At 42.4% G+C, this 10,000-nt stretch overlaps 1 non-coding gene across 1 annotated transcript; it reads left to right on the top strand.

Moving 5' to 3' along the window:
* Window positions 1-6,257: 6,257 nt before the first annotated feature.
* TRNAT-CGU (transfer RNA threonine (anticodon CGU)) lies at window positions 6,258-6,336 on the top strand. Its single transcript has one exon. It is a non-coding gene; the product is annotated as a tRNA-Thr (tRNA).
* Window positions 6,337-10,000: the final 3,664 nt, after the last annotated feature.

Genomic DNA, 10,000 nt, shown 5'->3' with positions numbered 1-10,000 from the left:
GTTTACAGCGAGCATGTGTAAACTGTGGTTACCTGGCTAGGTGTGTATAACCTTGGTTTACGGCTGTTTTGTTAAAATATATTCCGTTTTTAATGCTAGGTAAGAATGGCAGTGAATTAAAACTCACTATCTCTTTCTGGAAAATTTCCCCACCAAGCTCGTGAAAATTCCCTGACCGGGTACGGGAATTTTTTTTTATAATAGATGAGGGAAAAAATTGTTAATTTATCCTTGAAAATTCTTTATCAAGTTCGTGAAAATTCCGTGTCGCGAATAGGAAACTTTCCTACCGAGTATGGGAAAATTCCCTCATTCACTCAGGAGAAACTCATCATCAAGCTCCTAAAGTTCCCTATGTGGAGGTGAAAATTCTTTTTCGAGTAGGAGAAAATTCCCTATCGCTCAGGTGAAAACTCCCTACCGCGCATGGGAAAATTCTCAACAATAACATAAGAAAATATACATAACTTTTAGGCTTCAAGTCCATCATTTATTGGAAAAAACAGATTCCTAAAATTATTTTCGAATGTAAAATTCTCATTATTATCTAATAATATTAGAATTATTAACCTTATAATATTACTGTTTCTCTTAAAATTTATTTTATTATTATTTATTTTATTTACGTTTTTTATTATTGTTAAAGGAGGTTAGAGTTCCCCGTTTTCTTTAAAAAAAATTGTAATAGGTTTGCCCCAAAAAAATTCCTTAATACCTACCAGGTCCACTTTACCCTTGCCTCCCTTAAAGGTAAAATTCCCCCTTCCCCTAGTGGTTTTACCTTCCTTGTTCCTATATTTGAGTGCCAAGGGATTAAAACCAGCCAAGAATAGCCAATAAGGATGAAACTCTCCATGTAAGGGGCTTTAAACTGGCCTTAAAGAGAAGAGAGAAAAATTGGGCTAGTTTAAGTGATAATTTCTCTCTCTCTCTCTCTCTCTCTCTCTCTCTCTCTCTCTCTCTCTCTCTCTCTCTCTCTCTCTCTCTCTCTCTCTCTCTCTCTCTCTCTCTCTCTCTCTCTCTCTCTCTCTCTCTCTCTCTCTCATAGTGTATATATATATATATATATGTATGAATACATAACAAAAGGATAAACATAGATAAATGAAAATATAGAATATCATATGTATATATATATATATTTGTGTGTGTATGAATGCATACACAAGAAAAATGTATATAAATGAAAATATAGAATAAACCTTCGAGGTATTGAGAGCGAACAACATTTTCCATTACGTCTCTCCGGGGCTTTCAGAACACTGTAACACACCAGTGTTTCTGAAAAACTTCTTCCAGGTTCCAGGAATTTCAGTGTGTTGCGCCCTCACTTGTGGAAAGGGAGTGAGGGTAGACTAAGGTAAACCTTGATGTGGAAAGGGAGTTAGGTAAGTTTCCAGTAAACTTTAGCTGTGGAAAGTTAAAAATACCATATAACTTTACCATATGGTAAAGGTATATGGTATACCATAGAATACAGTTTTATTTAAATACATAAATACAGTTTTCCTTGAGGAATTAAGTCAATTTACGGAGATTGAAATTTTGGAAAAATGTATTTAAAATTTTCCCAAAGTTCATTGGTATTAAAAAAATATATATTATATGTGGCCTTTCAAAGAGAAAAATATTATTTTAATTTGATAATGCAAAGACAAGGACAATGTTTTTGCCATACAAATGCAATTAATACAAGTGCATATGATCCAATTTCCCCCCTTCCCTCCCCTCTTCCCCCACTCCCCCTACCCTAAGATCTCCCCATTCCCCATATCTCCACAATCTCCCTCACACACACACTAGAACAGACCAGAAATGGTATGTTAAAAAGGAGGAATGGAAGAGAGGACATATGAGAAAGTCTTGATAACTATGGAGGAGGAATGAAAGAGGGGGAGAAGGGGGAAATAAGAACAAGATTGATAACTATGACTGGGAGAGGCAGGTCGTAAGTGTAGGACTTACGTCATTATTGCCTCAAATGTAAACAATATCTCATCTAATCAAAGACAGAATCTTAACTGGGTCGACCGTTAACCTGTCGAAGCTGTGTAGAGAGAAAGAGAGAGACAGAGAGAGAGAGAGAGAGAGAGAGAGAGAGAGAGAGAGAGAGAGAGAGAGAGAGAGAGAGAGAGAGAGAGAGAGAGAGAGGGGGGAGAGATTAGGGGGTGTCTGATGGAGACCAGGATTGGAGAATGGATAAATGAGCAAAAAAAGAAGAGAGAGAGAGACAGACAGACAGACAGAGACAGAGAGAAGATAAAGAGTATACATTTAAACTACCCAGGCAGTAGTTCTGACATACACATAGACACATGTATACGGATCCATACATGGATTGAACTATACATAAACACACACACACTCAAAATATAATACAATAAAAACAGATTGGTTAGACAGGCAGGGTCCAAGAGCTAATAGCTCGATTCTACACATAGCAATTACACCTTTATCTACAAAAATCAAAACAACCTTTGACACAAGAAACTAAACAGGCAAAGAGTCATTGAATTAAACAACAGGTCAAATGTTTGGGTCTGAGGAGCTGGATCTCGACTATAAGAACCGTGTCTGTCTCTCTATCACGTTAGACGTGTCTCCACTACTTCTCCAGCCTGGTATAGCTCGTTCCATATAGTTCTGGTATAATGTATGGTATAACCTTTCTTTTCTAAAACAAATGTTTTAAAGAAAACGCGTGAAGGTGCGATACTTATAGCTTGTGAGTAGATGTTGTCTCTCATCTCTCACCTAGCTCTCTCTTTCTCTCTCTCTCTCTCTCTCTCTCTCTCTCTCTCTCTCTCTCTCTCTCTCTCTCTCTCTCTCTCTCTCTCTCTCTCTCTCTCTCTCTCTCTCTCTCTCTCTGTCTCTCTCTGTCTCTCTCTCTCTGTCTCTCTCTCTCTGTCTCTCTCTCTCTGTCTCTCTCTCTCTGTCTCTCTCTCTCTCTCTCTCTCTCTCTCTCTCTCTCTCTCTCTCTCTCTCTCTCTCTCTCTCTCTCTCTCTCTCTCTCTCTCTCTCTCTCTCTCTCTCTCTCTCTCTCTCGCTCTGGCTCCCTCTGTCTCTGTCTGTCTCTCTCTCTCTCTCTCTCTCTCTCTCTCTCTCTCTCTCTCTCTCTCTCTCTCTCTCTCTCTCTCTCTCTCTCTCTCTCTCTCTCCCTCTCCCTCTCCCTCTCTCTCTCTCTCTCTCTCTCTCTCTCTCTCTCTCTCTCTCTCTCTCTCTCTCTCTCTCTCTCTCTCTCTCTCTCTCTCTCCCTCCCCCCTCCCCCTCTCTCCCTCCCCATCTCCCCCAACTCAACGATCCTCCCCAACAATGCACACCTGGCCTGGGGCTGGGACAAAGTGGGGAGCGCTTGTTACACTGTAATTGGTGGTTCGCCATTAGTCCGCCCTCGGTCTTAATTACCTTTTTGCCCACGCCAACAAGCAAGAAGGGCGTATCTCTCTACTGCTTCAGGAAGGAGAGAGAGAGAGAGAGAGAGAGAGAGAGAGAGAGAGAGAGAGAGAGAGAGAGAGAGAGAGAGAGAGAGAGAGAGAGAGAGAGAGAGAGAGAGAGAGATACTCACACTTCATAATTTTTTGTATTTGCTTTCAATTAAACATTATATTTTTATCTGAATATATCTTTTATTTTATCTCCTTCTGCCTATCCACTTGGGGTGGAGGGTAGAGCTACGGTCTCGCTTCATGCAAGTCTGCGTTCAATCTCCGTCCGTCCAGAAGTGGTTGGGCAACATTCCTTCTTTATCTGATAGTCGTAATGGCTTAATTTATGCTTTCTGGTGATAGTTACTTTTCTTTCCTTTCTCTCTCTTCCTCTCTCTCTGTATCTGGTCATTCTACCTTTGCGTCTTGACCTGATAATTGCGTTAATTATATTTTTTTTTCTATATCAGAAATTTTGCGTCAGTAATTTTGCGTCACGCGCCGAAGATTCCTTGAATATTTGCGTCTGTATGAGGCAAAACATTCCAAGTTTTCCAGAGTGTGTTAGAGATATAGAGATCGAAAACTTGTGTCAGTTTAGGGCTTTTCAATGTGGGTTTTCAGGCACACATACCAAATTGCTCTTAATATTATCTCTTGTGTTATTATAAATATACTTTTTATTTACCTTTCTAAATCACAGGAAATGTGTTCGAGTTTCGTCTATATCAGTTTAATGTGTATATTTTACTGTGTATTTTGAGTTTTAATCTTACACTTAAATATTGCTTGTATACAGGTTTTTTTCCTGCAGAAATACTGCAGTTTTCAAGGTATTTCTGTGTTGGATTATTGGTATATTTTGGCCTGGTTGAAAATGAGAGTTTTTAGTAACTGTCGAGACGCGAGGGAGTTAATGTTGGAGAGCTTTTCTCATTTGTTTTAGTGAGAGATAATGGTGTGTGTGTGTGTGTATGTGTGTTAGTGTGTGTGTGTGTGTGTGTGTGTGTTAGTGTGTGTGTGTGTGTGTGTTAGTGTGTGTGTGTGTATGTGTGTGTGTGTGTGTGTGTGTGTGTGTGTTAGTGTGTGTGTGTGTTAGTGTATGTGTGTTAGTGTATGTGTGTTAGTGTGTGTGTGTTAGTGTGTGTGTGTGGTTTTTGACGTCAAAGGGTTTGGAGTGTGGAGTTTATTAAAGACTTTGAGTCATAAAGAGGCACAGCAGAGAAAGAGAGAGAAAGAGAGAGAGAGAGAGAGAAATAGAGAGAGGGAGAGAGAGAGAGAGAGAGAGAGAGAGAGAGAGAGAGAGAGAGAGAGAGAGAGAGAGAGAGAGAGAGAGAGATATGAACAAGGCGCGGATGCCCCATCGCCATACGACTTCCAGCAGTTTCCCCTAAAAGTCTAAGCATCTTTCGAATCCATTTTCTATTTATATTTTCTGCAGAAAACAGTTTACGGTGATCATATGAGCTCCCCAAAACGTGTAACTAAATATATATATATCTCCCAAAGCCTTCCTCGTATCAAATCGTTTAACAATGATAATTTAAGTCGCTATGTGATGGATTTTATCCCAATGCCTCCGAAGGCATGAGTGGTTTCGAATGTTCTAGAAATTGAGAAGAAATTCGGTAATTGGGTTAATGTCATCATGTGTCAAGCGACCTTTTGGCTTCAGTTACCCCTCGGCTGTCAAGGGAGGAGCACGTCGCTTGACCTGAGGTCAATTGCCCTCGGTCAATTGACCTCCCTGGGCACTTGACGGGGGGTATTTTACCTCGCGAGTGATCGTTTAGTCGTTAGTGATGATGACTTGCCTCGTTGACTGGGGTTCGAACCCGGTATTTGGTGAGAGCGACGCTGGTAAGGGAGGAGGACGTCGCCACTTGCTTGATTGGCGCCATTTTGGGTCGACGACATTTCTAGTTCACTCTCACCTGTGCCACATGTGTCCCACTGTCTGTACCATCTGTGTCCCACTGTCTGTACCATCTGTGTCCCACTGTCTGTACCATCTGTGTCCCACTGTCTGTACCATCTGTGACCCACAGTCTGCACCATCTGTGTCCCACTGTCTGTACCATCTGTGTCCCACTGTCTGTACCATCTGTGTCCCACTGTCTGTACCATCTGTGTCCCACTGTCTGTACCATCTGTGTCCCACTGTCTGTACCATCTGTGTCCCACTGTCTGCACCATCTGTGACCCCACAGTCTGCACCATCTGTGACCCCACAGTCTGCACCATCTGTGACCCCACAGTCAGTACCATCTGTGACCCCACAGTCAGCACCATCTGTGACCCCACAGTCAGCACCATCTGTGACCCCACAGTCAGCACCATCTGTGACCCCACAGTCAGCACCATCTGTGACCCCACAGTCAGCACCATCTGTGACCCCACAGTCAGCACCATCTGTGACCCCACAGTCAGCACCATCTGTGACCCCACAGTCTATACCATCTGTGACCCATAGTCAGCACCATCTGTGACCCCACAGTCAGCACCATCTGTGACCCCACAGTCTATACCATCTGTGACCCATAGTCAGCACCATCTGTGACCCCACAGTCAGCACCATCTGTGACCCCACAGTCTATACCATCTGTGACCCATAGTCAGCACCATCTGTGACCCCACAGTCAGCACCATCTGTGACCCCACAGTCTATACCATCTGTGACCCATAGTCAGCACCATCTGTGACCCCACAGTCAGCACCATCTGTGACCCCACAGTCAACTTGCAACCATTCATCCTACAGGAAGAGGAGGAGGAGAGGCTTACAGTAGCATCTTGGGAATATAAAACTCGTCATTGCATAAGCGACAACAGAGCCTCGTTGCCTCGTAGCCTGGTGGATAGCGCGCAGGACTCGTAATTCTGTGGCGCGGGTTCGATTCCCGCACGAGGCAGAAACAAATGGGCAAAGTTTCTTTCACCCTGAATGCCCCTGTTACCTAGCAGTAAATAGGTACCTGGGTGTTAGTCAGCTGTCACGGGCTGCTTCCTGGGGGTGGAGGCCTGGTCGAGGACCGGGCCGCGGGAACACTAAAGCCCCGAAATCATCTCAAGATAACCTCAAGATAGCCTCAAGAGCCACACTTAGTTGCATTATCTTGCAAACACCTCAACCTCAACAAGGTTGAATATCAGGCAAATCAGAGCAAGACTTACGTTGCAAAATGAACTTTTAACCTACAGATGACCAGAAAAAGTTGAGCAACATCTGTGACCCCACAGTCAGCACCATCTGTGACCCCACAGTCAGCACCATCTGTGACCCCACAGTCAGCACCATCTGTGACCCCACAGTCTGTACCATCTGTGACCCCACAGTCAGCACCATCTGTGACCCCACAGTCTGTACCATCTGTGACCCCACAGTCAGCACCATCTGTGACCCCACAGTCTGTACCATCTGTGACCCCACAGTCAGCACCATCTGTGACCCCACAGTCAGCACCATCTGTGACCCCACAGTCAGCACCATCTGTGACCCCACAGTCTGTACCATCTGTGACCCCACAGTCAGCACCATCTGTGACCCATAGTCAGCACCGGTTTCTACGTGAGTTCAAAAGTTCAGAAGAAAAGAGCTTTGCAATGTTTGGTGCGTCGATGCTAATTAACCGAGATTATCATTCTATCATTCTATAGTCGTACTCTAAATGAAGTCTTTGTGTATAAGCACGGGTCGGAAAGGAGCTAATGTATAACAATGTACATTATGAAAATAATAGACTGTAGTGAATGTTTATTCGTGTTAGCGAACACGGAACGCATGCGGAAGTGGGGTTATCTTGAGATGATTTCGGGGCTTAGCGACCCCTCGGCCCGGTCCCCGACTAGGCCTCATTTTTGTTACTCCTCCCCCCACCCCCAGGAAGCATGTAGAAACTTAAAAAAAACAGGGAAGAAACATATTGAAACAGGGTGGAACTTAAGTATAAGTGTACTTAAGTGTATAAGTATACACTTAAGTGTATTATGACCCAGAGTGTAGTGTATTGTACAAAAAGTGGATATTATATACATACAAGTGTTCTCAAAACTCTAAAGTGCTCCGTGTTTGTGTTTCTTGCAGGCCACATGATGTGTAAGGCCCGGTTCCACACATAATGTGGCTCACTGAAGCCACACTCCCTCTAAGGTGAAGAGCAGGCGACCCGCATTACTCCTGTGGTAAGTGTTAAATTATTATCTGTTCATGTTAACTTTTGTGTTTCTCTACTCATGGATATACGGATTTTTTTTTAGCCAGGTGTGAGATATTCAGTCGTATATCGTATATTTGGATATACAGTCGTATATTCATCGTGTATAATCATACTTTGGAACGATTAGAGTACATCTCTTTAGCTCTGCTGAGGTAAAAATGAGTTATTCGAGCTTATACTCATACACACACACACACACACACACACACACACACACACACACACACACATTCAAAGCGTTATATGACAAAGAGTGTTGGAAAGACGGGACACCACGAGCGTAGCTCTCATCCTGTAACTACACTTAGGTAATTACACACACACACACACACACACACACACACACACACACACACACACACACACACACACACACGAGGTAAAGGATAAATCATTCTGCAGCATTTACCAATCCCTCAGTTGTCTAATCTATAGTATAATAGCCCAATTAACCTTTGAGTGCATCGAATCATTCACTCCCGCCACGCGACTCCCTCGAGCACATCCTCTCACTAATTCATTCTTTGAACACTTAAATTGAGCCAATGATCGAAGCAAGTTCGTGCAATGCAACTTATCATTAATTTGCGAGGTTGCATGATAGAGGTAATTGACGCAAATTGTGTTGGATTGTCGTAAAGGTTCTTGCTTGTTGCTCTTGCTGTTTTTCTGGTGTTCCAGGTGTTTTTTTTTTGTAGCGGGTGTTTGCAGGTGTTTTTTTTTTTTTTACTCTACTATTATTATGACGCTGCTGTTCTTGGATAGTTGAATAGTGTTCAATTATCACGCCTGGATAGATGAATGGTGTTCGATTATCACACCTGGATAGTGAATGGTGTTCAATTATCACACCTGGATAGTGAATGGTGTTCAATTATCACACCTGGATAGTGAATGGTGTTCAATTATCACACCTGGATAGTGAATAGTGTTCAATTATCACACCTGGATAGTGAATGGTGTTCAATTATCACACCTGGATAGTGAATGGTGTTTAATTATCACACCTGGATAGTGAATAGTGTTCAATTATCACACCTGGATAGTGAATGGTGTTCAATTATCACACCTGGATAGTGAATGGTGTTCAATTATCACACCTGGATAGTGAATGGTGTTCAATTATCACACCTGGATAGTGAATGGTGTTCAATTATCACACCTGGATAGTGAATGGTGTTCAATTATCACACCTGGATAGTGAATGGTGTTTAATTATCACACCTGGATAGTGAATAGTGTTCAATTATCACACCTGGATAGTGAATGGTGTTCAATTATCACACCTGGATAGATGAATGGTGTTCATTTCTCACACCTGGATAGTGAATGGTGTTCAATTATCACACCTGGATAGTGAATGGTGTTCAATTATCACACCTGGATAGTGAATGGTGTTCAATTATCACACCTGGATAGATGAATGGTGTTCATTTCTCACACCTGGATAGTGAATGGTGTTCAATTATCACACCTGGATAGTGAATGGTGTTCAATTATCACACCTGGATAGTGAATGGTGTTTAATTATCACACCTGGATAGATGAATGGTGTTCAATTATCACGCCTGGATAGTGAATGGTGTTCAATTATCACACCTGGATAGTGAATGGTGTTCAATTATCACGCCTGGATAGTGAATGGTGTTCAATTATCACACCTGGATAGTGAATGGTGTTCAATTATCACACCTGGATAGATGAATGGTGTTCAATTATCACGCCTGGATAGATGAATGGTGTTCATTTCTCACACCTGGATAGATGAATGGTGTTCATTTTGAACTCTTCACGAGGCACAACACACTTCGATACGTAATTATCCTGGTCTATTTTTAATTCGATTCTTCATCTTGTTCCTCACAGATTATCATCTCTACTCATTTTCCCTCCTCCTGTTTCTCCTTATCTTTATCTTTATCCAACTCATTTTGCAATTTATATATTTTCTTTTCCACTGTTTTATTTTATCTTTTCCTTCTCTCTCTTCTGAGGCCACTGACCAACTCAAGGAAACTAGGATTCCTCCAGAGGAATTGGTCAATTATGCTGTTACCTCGTTACGTCCTAACCCAACTACCACCAAGATCACCACAACCACTGTTTTTACTATCACTACTATAACCTCAAACTCCACCGCTTTCTCCACCACAACCCTGGCCCACAACCACATACACAACAAAGAAAGGGAGTATAAACATACACACACACACACACACACACACACACACACACACACACACACACACACACACACACACACACACACACACACAGACACACACACACACACACACACAATTAGGAAGTGATGTGGTGGAGGCTGACTCTATACACAGTTTCAAGTGTAGATATGATA

The sequence above is a fragment of the Procambarus clarkii genome, chromosome 50 (assembly GCF_040958095.1).
Source record: "Procambarus clarkii isolate CNS0578487 chromosome 50, FALCON_Pclarkii_2.0, whole genome shotgun sequence".
Lineage (NCBI taxonomy): Eukaryota > Metazoa > Arthropoda > Malacostraca > Decapoda > Cambaridae > Procambarus > Procambarus clarkii.
This window is presented reverse-complemented; position numbering and strand designations above follow the sequence as displayed.